A 15,890-nucleotide genomic window follows, 5' to 3' on the forward strand; every position below is an offset into this window, starting at 1 on the left:
AAAAATAGCTGAGTACTATAAAACCTGTAGAACATCATCAAACTCAAAATGGAGAACCACAAGCCCAAAAACAAGGAAAATTTGTTTGAATTTGCAACAGGAATGAGCTGCTGTGACAGCAGAACAATGTCAGAAGCTGGTGGAGAGCATGTCAAGACGCAAGGCTGCAGTCATCAAAAACAATGGTTATGCAATCACGTACTAAATCCTGTGTGTATCATATGACTAACAGGCAGAAAAGAAAACATGGAATGCCTAAACGCACTGTTTTTGGCAGTACAATACCATAGCTATTGATTTAAGTGATTTTGGTTATTATCAAGAAAACCATAGAAAATGGCTAGATAACAGCTCTTAAATTAAACTTTTATGAGCTATTTTTGTTGCTATCATTATATTTGTCCAAACAAATACCTTCAATTGTACCAGGTATTAAAATGAACAAGAAATTGAAGAAAACAAGGGTGGTCTATTAATTTTTTTTCCATGACTGTATAGCTAGATGTTTCACTTTAATGTGTATTCGTACGCTACATGGACAAAAGTGTCGGCCCATGGGCCATTTGACCATCACAACAAAGACTTCACATTCTAAATACACAGACAGCTTTGCAGCTGTAACAACTTCGAATCTTCTGGGAAGGATTTCCACAACATTTTGGAGTGTTTCTTTGGGAATTTTTGCCCATTCATGCAGTAGAGCAATAGTGAGGCCAGGCACTGATGTTGGATGGAAAGACCTGGTTCGCAGTCTCCATTCCAGTTCATCGCAAAGGTGTTTGATGGTATTGAGGTAAGGACTCTTTGTGAGCCAGTCAAGTTCTTCCACACCAAACTCATCCAACCATGTCTTTATGGACTTTGCTTGGTGCACTGGAGCACAGCCATATACCACTCGGTACATATGTTCTTCAAATAATAATAATAATGATATCAATGGGAAGAAGAAGAAGAAGAAGAAGAGATTAACGAGAAAAAGATTAAGAAAGAAAAAAGAAAAATCTTTATGTTATGTGATAAACTAATATTGGTTATTGCATTATGCATATCAGCCTTGAAGCTGTGACTCAGGCTGTGATTGAGAAGTCTGTGTGTTGTGTTTCACCACTAATTTATTTTGATTATTTTTTAATTTATCTCTCATCTGTAGCTTGCAACTTGGAACAGCCATTGTTGATATGTTTTATATGTTTATATTAGCATTTCAGGGTGATGCTGACAACTTTACCCAGCCATTATCCAGCAATGATCAGAATTTACATCGACAGAATATTTAGTTGTTCGATTACTCACAAAGTATAACGTATCTGGTTAAAGCTCAAATAAAATAAAGCCCAAGGTTGCGCATCATAGGCGGACTTGACAACAACTGGGAAACAATTATGTAGTTACACATTTTGGGGTTTAACTACAGATTTGCAGCCCAAGTCCACACAGAATTTTTCCCCGACAACTCCCACCTTTTTACAGTTTTTCCAAATCAGAAAAGAGCATGTGTGTCAGCATGCAGAACTTCAGGTTGAAAATATCTTAATGTTTTCAGAACTGTGCTGGCGTCCTTACTGTCACTCTTTTACCAGCAATCATATGTAATATTGCAATGAAACTAGTCACCCATCACCTGGTAACCAAGAAAATGGAGGAGATGCTTGTTCTGCCAATCCTGAGTTTTACCTGACACAGTCTGTCACAACAGATACAGAACAGCCCCGTTTGTGCGAGCAGAAAGGCCAGACACTGAATGTTGCTGGTGAGTGTTTGTTGTGCTTTTTCTTTTTCCTGTGGGTTGTAAGCCCCTGTTAATATCGTGTTAAATTAGCTACTTAGCTAATGTGCTCTGCGGCGAGTCACTGCTATACAAGGACAAAGCAGAAAAAAGAAAGACTTTGTGCAATACACCGCTGATTTAGTCCATCAGTCAGTTAGCCAGTTTATTAATCTTGTACTTTCAGTTATTAGATCAGTACTTGTGAGATATAAGACTGAACTTTATAGTAGTTACAGTCAATTGATGAATCAATTGACTGACAGACTGTTACTTAATGTGTTACTTGAATCACAATTAACATGTCTTTTTTTTGTCTCACTGCACAGGTGCTTCATCCCAGCACTCTTTCAAAGCTCTTACAGCCACAGAGCTTTCTCTCTTGATTTTAAATCTCTCCTTTACTCTTAACATTACCGCCCAGAACCCAAGGCTTTTGCTGTAAAACTTCAGCAGCCAAATGTTTGAATCGCATGTGCTGAAGCTAAGGGCTTCTGCAGTCTGTTTGATCAAGGACCTAAATGGGAAATTTAGCCCTTTGCTGTGCAAGACCTTCTTAAATTGTATTTCGCATCCAAAGAAAAAAGACGGCACAGACGGAAGACCATCTCAGTGTGTAGAATGTCACCACTGATGAGGCTAGATATGAACGAAATCCTTCTATTTCCTTCTGCATCTAGCGAGGTTTTTCTACCAGCTGTGGCTACACTTGTATTATTTTAGCAGCCAACAACATGCAGTAGCATCCTGTTGCAAATAAGGACCACAATCACAATGTTCTGACATCAGATTACATCTGAAAAACCTGACCCTGAAATTTTTTGATACCACTCGGAAAACATCTCCATTATAAGCACAAATGATGAGCATGTATTTATCCACTAAATAAACTGAAGCCCGTTATTATCTTAATTAACAAGTACTCTCAATATAATGACAAGGGCACACCAGAGAAGGAGAGCGAGGGAACAGAGGGGTGGAAAGTTGAAAATGGAATAGAGAGGGAGGGGATGGAGACAGAACAATGGTGGGAATTGAGGGACATGATAACATGCTTTGTGATAATGCAAAGCAAGAATGTGTGCACTGCCTTGTAAAATCTCAGTGGGGAAGTATTCAGCTGTCATTTGTCAGAAAATGTAATGATTTACTCCTCGATGGCTTTGTAGCATTGCTATTGTCTTGCTATTGTCTGTTACATCTTTCACAGACAAGGTACCTGGAGAATTACATTTTAATGATATGATGGTTAGTTTAACAGGACCCCATGCATGTCTCCGGTGATGCCTGGTGTTTCCGTAATATGTTTGAATCTTCACAGCAGATGGGGAAGATACCGAGGAAACAGAAAGAAGGAGAGGGAAGATGACAGAGAGAAATATCAGATTAAGAGGAGGTGATCAGAATTAGAATTACAGAGTGGCTAATGTGTGACTACATTGAATATATGGAGTATTTAACAAGGAAAAGAAAAGAAAGGAGGGAGGAGACGGGTAGAAAAAGATTCTACAAGATGGCAACAGAGTGGGAAGAAGGATGGGCTGTTGTGAGAAGAGAGGGAAAGAAAATGAAATACAGAGATATCAAGGTGTGTGCTGGGTATGATGATCTGCTCATGTTCAGTTCTGCCTTTCTCTAACAAAGTCAGAACTGCCACTGTACAAAGTACTATAAACATGCACACACACACACAGGAGACCTTGTGGGCCACAACAGAAAAGCAGAAAATGCAAAAGATAATATAAACCAGGGCGAGTCACTGCTATACAAGGACAAAGCAGAAAAAAGAGAGAGTTCGTGCAATACACCGCTGATTTAGTCCATCAGTCAGTCAGCCAGTTTATTAATCTTGTACTTTCAGTTATTAAATCAGTACTTGTGATATATAAGACTGAACTTTATAGTAGTTACAGCCAATTGATGAATCAATTGACCAGACTGTTACTTAGCAAGCCAATCAATGAGCCAGGGTGATGTGCTCTGCGATTTGATGGTAGCTTTCATTACAAATATCATCATTCAGGCAACCATTGCATTCACACTGTCAATGAAATTACATTTATATTACAATTTCCACTCTTTATAAGGCTGACAGCATGTTATGAGAGGAGAATAATAATGCAATTAACTGTAGATATGCGACTAAACATTGACTCTGAAGGGAGGGAATGAACTGAAGCCTTATTACACAAATATTTTTTTTCAAGGAGAGGACAACATGAGGAATACTAAAAAGCTCTAATTCACTTATTTTCTTTGTCAGGACTGCTCCAGCACAGATTATTACAGCCCATTTCAGTACAGACTGAAATAGCACAAAGTCAGAGTATTGTAATTTGCTGTCAGTAAAGCAGCTCAATAGTATACTCTTGTAATTTATTTACATTTCCAAACACATCAAATAGTAATGAAAAAAATCATTAAGCAATGGTATTAATGACACAAAGTATAATGGCTATAACAATGACTATAAATAGTTTAAAAAAATCAATCATTTTACGTTGCGTCTACTCCATAACTATAACAACAAAGACAGCGGCAAACAATCAAAATCCACCCATGGTGTGCAAGTTATTAAACACTTAATGTATATAGGCTAACCCACTGTATAAACAGGTTGTAAATTACACAAATAAGTTTCAGTAGCTTACATTAGTTGACGCTACTGACCCCTTTGACAGCGTACAAGAGGATGAGCATCCAGCTTGAACAGCACCGCTTCATCTCAAATGACTTTTACAAGTTTCTCCTATAAGTATGAACTATGGAGGAAAGTCATCTTGACAATTGGTATTTTAAGGACTATATGTTAGTCTGACACTAGGCTGACCTTTGTTTACAGCTTCTCATTTACACAAACCATGTACTCTATCTTTCTGATGTACTTTTTTCACAGTCAAAGGCGAAAATTTCACTCTGGTAAACTCAGTAAAAAATGCTATTAATTTTGCATGACTGGTATAATTAGTTTAGAGAGAAAAAAATATCTGATATAGCAGAACCAAGTAGCCAGATTATATCTGACCCATACTTGCACACTGATGCTGTGCTATGAATTATGTTCCACCTAACCCACTTTGTGGACTGAATATGGATAAAATATTGGAAAACCATTTTCATCTTACTAACAAAGGCTTTAAGTGAAGCCAGTAAAAGCCAACATGTTAAACGGTGTTTTACAGCCAAACACTATTTTGCAGTTTCTAGATTATTTATGTTTGTACTTTAAGTGGTTTTATTTTAAATAACCTAATAAAACTATTTTAATCTTGCTCAGGGTTTGGAATTGTCTCTCCATAAATTCATCATGATTTTCTATATGCTGATGCCCTTATTCATTTTTTATACCTGCCACTGCAACTGTTTATTCATAATCACTGGACATACAGCATGTTTAACACAGAACAAAAAACATACGAGATAAATACTAAAAGGTGCTAATGTATTCATTATTAAATATGAATAACTAGGTGGTAAGCTGCAGTGAAAAACAGACATTTTCAGGGACAAAGGTGAAAACAACCATAACCCACCTGGAGTCAAGCGGCCCGTGTCTTACGATGCACACGATGTTGGGTGCACGGCAGGATCCAGGATTAAAGAGGAACTGAGAGAAAGGGCATGAACAGCACAACTCTGTCCTAAGTGTGTTTTGTTGTCTTATGTTGAAGTGGTACTATTTAGGTCAGTCTGTCTTTAGCCAAAAGATAAAAACACGCCAGGTGATTTACATTTGAAAGGGGCACTCTTGTATCCAAGACTGAAAGGTCAGGGATGACAAGCTGTTGGCTGTACTGCCTGTGAAGCCGGTTTGAAATTGCAGCACTGTGCTTAATGTACTACAGCCACAGCATAAAATATAGATAAACAGAAAATAACCGACAACATCTAATAGACTTAGTTTAGATATCTTCGGGCTACAGAATTTAACTGAAATGTTTAAGTGGTACATTACAAGTAACCGTTGGTCATCAACTTAAAAAGGTGGTGTTATGTCATGTTGAAATAAGTAATGTGTAGTTTAAATCATTTGAAAAAAAGTGCATGCATGATATGACTTAGTGAAGTACCAGCAAAGGTGTACAGGGTAGGTTACCCATCTAGCATGTAATACATCATCCAGTAAACAAAGCCGTGGAATTTCTTTCCCTGTGGAGTAACTGGCAGTTGTATTTAGTACCACCTCCTGAATAGTGCTGAAATTTACATTCCATGACTTTCCTTAACAAGTCATCTTTTGTGACGAACTTGTTTCTCTGACTAATTGGGGAATAAGTATAGTAACTGTATTCCTTTTCCCTGATAAGCAGCTGTAAAATGAATGTAATATTTCACCGCTACTCTTCAGATTATTAATCCACTCTAAATACTCTTTTCATTAAAGGTTCGTCTTCAGCATCAATGTTTAATCATTACTTATTATTCTGCACAGACCAAACCTTGACCAATAAAGTAATGTAATTTAATTTTCTCACGAATAAATAATAGATTAAATTCAATATGCCTTTGAAATATGGTGATTTTAATGGAAAGTTACAGGTCGTCACAGTGAACTGGAGTTAGAGTGGTTTTATTATCCTCAGGGTGGCCAGGCAGTCTGGTAGCTACAAGGACCATCCAAGTGTAAAACAAGGGTCATTATTCCCTTATTTTATGATGAAACAAGATCTGCTTCATTTTTGATACCCGGGTCCATCCTGTTGGCTTGCAAGGCCAGGGAACTTATATATGACATGTATGAATCTGCTTTGTTTTCATGTTTCCCCAGTTTCCTGTTCACCAAGCAGCAATCTTGCAGGAACAGTATAGTGTTACTACAGTTGTATTGTAGAAGTGCTGTTGAAGTGCTGCTTCTTTGTAATTTTTTCTTAATTTGGTTGTTGGTCCATGACTCAAACTAAAGATCTGATGCAATAATTTCCTAATATTAGCTAATAGCCTTACACTCTCTCAGCTTGCCTGCTTGTGTTGTGCATACTCAGAAAAGCTAATCTCAGCCTTGGACATCAAAGAATTGAGGAATTTATGATTTTTTTTTTTTTTTTTCTAAAACACAGTTAAAAACAAGACATTTTGCTCCAATCCTTCCATCCTTTATTTCTGTTTTATTCTTTGCCCTTTAATTGAATTATGCTATTGCATGACAGCCTCAGGTTTCAGGGCCCTCACTGATCACACAGATCAATGCACTCACCCAGTCAGGTCCAAATAATCATGACAATAAACTTTATTTATGTAGCACCTTTCATACAAGAAATGCAGCTCAATGCATTTTACAACTAAGAAATCACATGCACCAAGTACTTCTTAAAACGGTCAAGAGGTTTATTGTCATATACACAGGATCAACACAGGGTTGACTCAGCAATGAAAGACTTGTGACAAGGCAGGCAAGCAACTACAAGTAGATGTAAAATAAACAAATAAAATCCTAAATAAATAAGTAAAATAGAGAGGAAAAAAGGAAACATTATACACATTATGGAAACATTATATACGTGCGCAATATTATATCAGATGTGCAATATCAGTTTGTAAAGTAGGTCAGGGAGATGATATGATGGGAGGTACCAGTTTAAAAGTCTAATGGATGAGGGGAAGTCAAATGTGAAAAATCAAATGAACCATTAGTTGTGCAGAAGTGCAGAAGTTAAGAAGCAGTAGGCAAGTTTCAAGCCAGTCTTCAGAAAGTCATGGGCAGTTAAAAACTAAAGCAGAGAGATAAAATTTTACCTATCCTGAAAATATTAAGTGAGTTGGCTTCCCAGATGTTCCAAAGAAATGGCACATCTGGGAAGCCAACTCACTTAATATTTTCTAACTGTTCTAAATATTAAAGGAAGCCAGTGTAGTGCAGCTAAAACTGGACTAATGTGCCCTCTCCTCTCCTATCAGCTGATAGCTGAGCTTTAATAGCAGAGGTTTGAAAAAGTCTCTCTGTGTTTCATTTTATTTTATTTTATTTTTTTAAGGGAGACCAGTCAATAGTTCCTTACAGTAATCAAGTTGGCTTCTAATAGAGGCATGAATCATTTTTTAATCATCTTTACTGAGTGCCTTGAAGGTTGGATCTGAATCAAGAATAACACAACCTTCAGATTTATTCCAGAGAGTTAATTTCCCCAGATTAGCAATCAGGATTTCTCTTTTTTGTTTTATCGCCAACCACAAGGATTTTAGTTATCAGTCATTTAACTTTAAAAAATATTGCTCATCCATTTATTTATTGCTGAAAGTTCGCTTGTAATGGAGTCTGTAGTTGCTGCATGATTTAATTCAGAGACCTGCCACCACCATTCACCTACTTGCACTACTTCCACTCTGTACTACCTCACTTTTGTACTACCTCCAGAACCATATTTATTTTACTTACTATTTATTTTATTTTGTTTTACCTGATTCTATTTTATTTTATTCTATTCTATTATTATATGTTACTCGTTCTCACGTTCTATGTATGCACCAATCACCAAGACAAATTCCTAGTAATGTGAAACCTCTTCACTTACATGGCAATAAAGACGATTCTGATTCTGAGATGTACAACGCTGCATACCAAAGAGCAGACAGAAGAGTGAGGTAATGAGAAAACATAAAGTGACTTCAGTCTTAGGTTCATTAATAGAATGGGCATTACATCCAGGTAACTACTCTCTGTTACTTAAACATTAGCAAATACATGGACGTATACAACTGCAGCTGCTCCATCAAATTGTCAAGTACCATCTGTGTGTGGGTGTGGTTTGTGTGTTTGTGAGTATGACAGAGAAACCCAGAGAAGAAAAAAAAAAAGTCTGAGAAGAGAGAGGGAGACAATGCTCGCATGTGTGTCTGGAAGTGTGCACGTCTTTGCTCACAGCACCATAGCAGTACAAAGTTATGTAACAATTCAACTGGAACAAAGCAGACCTAAAATGGAAAGACACAAACACACATAAAGTCCTTGCACTCACACGCTGACACTCAGAGACCTCATATAAAATGCAATTACACTCACATGCCCTCAGCCTGCCTCATTGTATTGGCCAGATGCTTTCTTAGGCTGCGTGGTTGTGACACATCAGCCCTCATTAGGAAAGACACTGCACAACACTGACAGCAGCAACACGATGAAGGGAAAAATTTAGCAAACAGCTAGTACTATAATCTAAGAAGCAAAAGGTAATTAACTTTCCTGAGTCGATGGGGCACTGTTGGCCTGTGATGAGTCATTTTTGTTTGTTAAAAAAGAAAAAAAAAACACTTCTTGAAAAGCTGGAGACTGATAGATGGTATACGTAGAACATTTTTAGGCGGATTTTATGTTCAAAGCTGACAGTAAACAAGGTCAGCCTAGAATATGCTTCCTCTGATTCTGGTGATTTTGTTTAGTGCGCTGTTGTCTATTGATCTGCTGTGAAGGTTTGGTGGGATTCAGGCAACCCTGCCAACACAAGCAAGATAGCTTTCAACCAACAGCAACACTTAAACTAGATTCGCCTTGTGCATCAGTCAAAGTGAAGTTTGCAACCACATCTGTCCAAACTCATATGAAGGGGAATTTAATAAAAGGTAGTAGATGTTGTTTTCAACAATGGGGTTATCACTATATTCATGTATTATTCAAGTGAAGAAGATCCATTGAACGACATGCTGTCTTTATTTAGAGGCTATTTTTACAGACGAGTACAAATGACTGATAGAAAGTTTCATCACGTGGCGCAAAGACAATCATCTGAATTTCAAGTGTCAGCAAAGCTTGTGGTGGACTATTGTTGTATGTCTATTAGTGTGAAAGTTCCTAGAGGGAAACAAAAGACAGAGTCAAATTCCCTGTATGTGTTCACATTTGGCTAATAAAGCTGATTCAACATTAAATGGCTGGAAATTCTAAAACACCGATGCTTCATAGACATCATTGAAAACAAGCAGCATAGTTTCAAGGTGGTCACCGAAGATTAGTGTCACCAAATGAGTATCTGATCAAATGTGAAATATGGACAAAACACCTGAGTTAAGGTGTTGAATGATGTACTGAGTCTTTTGAACAACATTATAACATCACAGTGAAGTTGATCTTTGCCTTTTTGGATTTCATCATTAATACTTTATCCTACTGGACATGTATGTGCAATTTTGTCAAAATTAGCGTATGGGTTCTTGAGTTATGGCCAAAAACACAGTGACCTTGACCTTTGACCATGAGTTTATCATTAAGTTCAAAGGAAGTTTGTGCTGAATTTGCAGAAATTCCCTCGAGTCGTTCCTGACATGTCGCATTCACGATAAAAGGACAGAAGGACAACCTGACAACATATTGCCTTCAGCCACGGCTATCACCCGTGTGGAGGCATAAAATGTGGCTTTGTCATGACTGATGGTCATGACTGATGACTGTACTGTCAGTATAGTTATACTGATGACTAAAGTAGCCTACATTTCTTCACTCAGTTGTTTCCATACTGTCATATTGTTTTAATTGACAAAAAGTCTTATGCCTAATAGAAAGCAAATCAAATGAAAGTTTAATTATAAATCATGCAAACAAATATAAATCATAAATAAATAAAATGGAACTACCAGCAGTATTTCCATTATTCTATTTAATGATTAATAAACCAGGAGGCTCATCATGATGCCCGTCCAAGACATTTCCTCCAGACTGAAGCTTCCGATATAGTCAGCTTTTCTAATAAAGAGATAAATGTCACAAAAATCTAAATTTTACTTATCTGAAGGCAAAGTGTTTATGTTTGTTTGTTTTTCAATAAAACCTGATAAAAGTAGGTAATCTACTGGAGGGAAGATGGCTAATTACTTGGAGGCCATTCTCAAAGTACAATAAGATTGAAATAAAAAAAAAAAAAAAAGATTAAATCACACCGGCCTCGTTTTTGCCTCCTGTACCTGCGCCGCCTTCGTCACCTTCTCACAGGGATGATAATCCATGGCGAGCCAGGGTGTCCGGCGATATCCACCGGGATGTTGTGGAAGCGAAGAAACTTGGCCGTAACAGCTCGCTTGCTGTGCAATCCTATTTCTATGAGATCGTGCCGGCTGTAGATGTTGTTCACCCAGCAGGATGTCATCAGGACAAGTAGCAACACACACACACACACACACACACACAAACAGCCAAACAAAGCACCAAATAGGGCCATGTTGACCCATCACATCACAACTGAAGTTCATAAAGTTCAGACATGAAGAGATTTTGCCACCGATGAACAAGGTGCGAAATAATTTTATTGAGATCCTGGCTGAACTCTCTGCAGCAGACAGTGTGCAATTGGGAGGTTTGACTGGTCTGGTGGAAGGTGCAGGAGCCTGAGAGATGAGTGTCATGAGAATGAGAAAAAAGGCCTGAGGGGGGGCAGAAACTCAAGCAGTGGCTGGATAAATGAGATTAATTAAGAGTTTGGAGGAGTGACCGGACTAGAATGAATACTGAAACTCCTTGCCAAGGCCAATCTAGTTATGCCTGGGCAGCAAGCAAAATGTTTAAACTCAAACCACACCAAAGCCCAGAGCCAACATTTTCATATAAATTTCACTCTCTCATAGATCTAATCAAACACTAGATAACCACCCACCACTATTCAGAAAAAAAATCTTAAAACCTCAAAGATATTGAACTTGTTTTTAGATTTTTTTACTTATATCCAGTAGTGGTTGTGACATGTGATTGATGCTGCGGGACTGCCTCAGTGATTCCCTGGACTGTTGATGGAGCAGATGGCCACACTTGATGTACCCCAAACTGAAGTTCTGCTTGGCTCCTCGCTAATATGTAAATGTTAGAGTGGGCAGTGACTCACAGCATCACATTAACCACAACAACACATTAACCAAATGTGTTATCATCTCTCAAGGCAATTTTAGGTGCCATATCATGTGTGTTTGCATATATGGTGAAACAAGGACAGAGAAAGTTGTGAAAATAAAATATTGGTTTTATTTGAAGAACAGCGTTGGACCCAGGTTCGGTGTCGTTCGGCCTCAGGAGTGATTTTTAGGCCCCTGCCTCTGACTGCTGCTATGTGCCATTTGATTCATTTATGGAAAACCCTGTGTAGTAATCTGCTCTGGAGGATGTGCTGTAGTGATACACCTTAAACCATCCACCTGCTGTTTTCACACTCTGCCCACCAGCTTTAAACAAATTTATTTTCAGTTGCTTGGCAATGAGTGTGCTGCAAATGCAGAAGAAAAGTTAGCGAAAATTAAAGCCATTAAGGGATAAATAAGTTTATTACAACTTGGATGTTTTTTTTTTGATTGTGGTAACACTGTTCTCACTCTGGTCAATTAGTGAAGTACAGAAAAGAAGCCGAGAGGAACAAGCGATATAAGCAGACAGTCAATTCAGTTCATAAAATAACAAAGCTACAGAAAGCACACCACTACATTTCCCCTCAGGCCATCAGGGTGGTAAACTATTGTCTCTGAAATCTGTACCACTGCAGCACATTGTCCTCTGTGAATTCTTGGCACTGCATTGTACACTTGCATATTTACCCCCAAGTGTGTGCAGTGCTGTATTGTATATATATATAGTAACAACACAGCGCACTTAAGCATCTGGCAAGTATATACTTCTGTATTTTAGTGCTTTACATAGCATATAATTTCAGTCCTTTTATCTTTGATTTTTTTAAAATTCCTTTTATTGCATACTAGCCTTTTTAGCATAGCATCAAGAGTATGCATTCAACTGCACATACTATATAAGCATGTGACAAATAAAAGTTTCAAATCTTAAATTGCTACAAAAATAAGGCCCAAGTTAGAGTAATTCTCAACTTTTAAATTAATGCTTTTTGGTTCCATGGTCCTTTATTCACTCCAATTTCATACAATTTAAATCTAAAATTAAAACGGTTGCCTTTCTGTCTTTTCTGCTAAATGTTTGCCACCGTGCTTTCTGACATTTACTACCTGCTATTAATTACTGCGCTAAAAAAAAAACTCAAGTTCCTCAAGCTTTTTCATTCATTGTTTTTTTCTTGGGAACACATTTCAAACCAATTGGGTAAGGGGCAACAAAAGACTGAGGAAGTTATCAAAACACCTGTTTGAAAGTAAACAGGTTCATTGATTAACAGGTGATAGTTTCATGATTAGGTATGAATAGGGCATCCTCAAAAGCCTTAGCTGTTCACAAGCACAGAAGGTAGAGGTTCACCACTTTGTGACGCATGATTGTATAGGATATTACATGGGCTCAATAACACTTTATGAAATTGTTGTCTGTAAACAGTTTGTTTGCAAATGACTGCAATCTGTTGTTATTTTTACACTCAATCATTCAATATTAAACTATAACCAAGTAATGTATAGGAATTCATCCATCCATCCATCCATTTTCTATACCGCTTATCCGTCAGGGTCGTGGGGGAGCTGGAACCTATCCCAGCTGACTACGGGCGAGAGGCGGGGTACACCCTGGACTGGTCGCCAGTCAATCGCAGGGCCATATAGGAATTCATTTCCTGGAAATAATGTTGTTCCCAAACTGGGAATAACATCATTGCAAAATGGACTCTGACGCTCCCATACCAACAGGATCCAACAAACTGGCAAAGAGAAAGAAAACCCTCCATCAGATGGACGTATCTTACCATCACCTAAATCGAGGTCAGGGTGCTCGCTTCCACCAACCAAGAAACTTGATGTCTTTGGTGTATTACACCATGAACTCTAGTGTCGAGTTCACACACCCCTCTCAACAACCCGATGGAATTTGTCCTTAAAGGAAACCATGAAGGAAACCATCTTGGACTGGATAATCAAGAAGCTTGCAGGAAAACCTAATATTCCCAGAAAGCACATCTGACGAAAACTCACATCAAAGCCATGCGGCAACAGCCAAAGCTTCAACCATAGACAAGATCACTTTTCACCGTCATCACCACCAGTAGTCAGTCGTCCGTTTCACATCATTTTCAACGACTTGAATTGGTGAAAAGCAAACAGGGACACACAGGGAAGTGAAACCAAAATTGGCCTGAATTACCATTTCCTTCTGTAAATAAAATAATGTGGCAAATCTAAAAAAGCACGTGGAACAGAGCAAGCTCGCTCCTCTTGCAGTGCACTGATTATTTTAAGACTGCAAAATCACATAATTACTGGTTATCAAGGATAACAATATCAGAATAAAGGCAATTAAACCACCCATAAGAAAAAAAAGCAAAAAACAAAAAACATTGATAGTATCTAATAGTTACTCACACCAACTGTTACCTTCCCTTCTCATTCATTCACTCACCATCACACACACAAGTACACACACTCAGACACCAACTCTGTGTTGGATTTCTTTTGTTATTTCCTCTTTGTCTTTCTATTAGTCCTTGTCTCTGTGTTTCTATGCAGTATTGTATGCTGATGTATTTCAAGCTGGTTATTTCTGGACTGAAATGGTCTCACTGAGAAAATGGTGAAATACATTCACTTCTTGTATAGGAAAGTAAGTAGGATTATTATGGTGAAGTACAGCTACCCACTGATGTTTAAATCTCAATATATCACTCAAATTCATAATCTGGAATATGTGTGGGATTGGTTCACAGGCAAAGAAAATCAAAATTTTCGATCACATACCTAAATTACAAGCAGACATATGCCTGCTACAAGTAACCCATACTACAGAACTGGAAATTTATAAGTTTAAGCCTTCTCATATACAACTCAAGAGATGTACAATTATAGTATAGTACAACGGTACCATTAGCAGTACTACTGAAAGACTGATACATTTAAGTATTCAACATCAACCCCTCAATCTCTGGGAAACCTTCAAGGTTGACGGCTGCCATGTCTGAACCAAGCCATGGAGCGAGGGGCTCAGATGGTCAGTGCTACAGGAAACAGAAAGCTGTTTATGACCATCAGGGTTGTTTCATTGCAACAGTGCTCTGCAGTGTGTCACAGTGCAGTGTACCGCTTTTCACTCCCCCTACTTCGGGGCACTCTATCCTCACAGATGGAGGGCATCCATGCCTCCGACACCCACTCCTTCTCATCACTCCCTATAAGAGGCCAGTGCAAGTTGTGGGAGCTCAGTGCTTGAACATCTATCATTACAGGGCACCCTCCATTATTGATTATAAAGACCAGGTTCTGAACCATCCTGCAAGCACTGGAGGTGCACCACACTTCTGTACACCATGTAAGTAATCACTAAAAAAGGATTTTATTTAGAACACTGAAGAAGTTTAAAACAAGATGAGTATTTTTTTTTCAGGAGGTATTGGTTTCTTATTTTTAACCGTTTAAGGTCATGACAGCATATGATGTCCTCCACAACATCTGCCATGGGGCTGGAGAGGACAAGGGGGAGAATGGCTGGAGGCAGTTTGTTAGCGTGATCAGCTGTCTGCAGAGGTGTCTGCCCTGGAGGATATTTTTTTTCAACCAGTCTGTCCAATAGAAAGGCCTACACATTCTCTCTCTGGATTCTTCTGTGCTCCTCTGCCTTACTCTGCCTTATCCTCATATTTTCTTTTAGTAGCTCAAAAAGTTCTTCCTCTTCTTCCTCTCTGTCTGCCTCTCTGTTTCTCTCCATCTTCCCTTGCTCTGGCTGGGTTTGCTTCTCCTCCCTCTGTTGGTCACCCCTTGCTGCACTTGGCCCTGTTGTGTCCTCAGAGGTGGAGGCAATTAGGGCAGGGTGGTGGTGGAATGCCTCCACGCCAGCACTTCATCCATGAGGACAAACCACGGGCATGTTGCAGCAGTGGGTTTCTGCTTCCGCCTTTCCTGACCCTGGACACTTGCAATTGAAAGGCAGAGGAAATCAGCCATGACAGCTAACAATAACAACAACAACTACAAAGGGAGCAGCTGTGAAACAGAAGTGTGTTTATTAATTTTCATGGTTAAAACAAATAGAATTTGAAATTGACATGAGCATACCTCAGTATTTTTTTTAAAAAAATGTGTCAGATTATGTTGTTTTACTTGCAATTTAGTGACCTCCAACAGGCCCACATTCTCCATAACTTGCAGAGAGAAAACAAGAGAAAATACGTTGTACACGTATTAATCATGTTAACATGGGGATGCAAACTTAGAGAGACTGGAAAAGGTGACAAAGTAAACAAGTTAAATTAAGAAAAAACATCAGACTCCCAGGGACAGGACT

The sequence above is a fragment of the Scatophagus argus genome, chromosome 5 (genome assembly GCF_020382885.2).
Source record: "Scatophagus argus isolate fScaArg1 chromosome 5, fScaArg1.pri, whole genome shotgun sequence".
NCBI lineage: Eukaryota > Metazoa > Chordata > Actinopteri > Scatophagidae > Scatophagus > Scatophagus argus.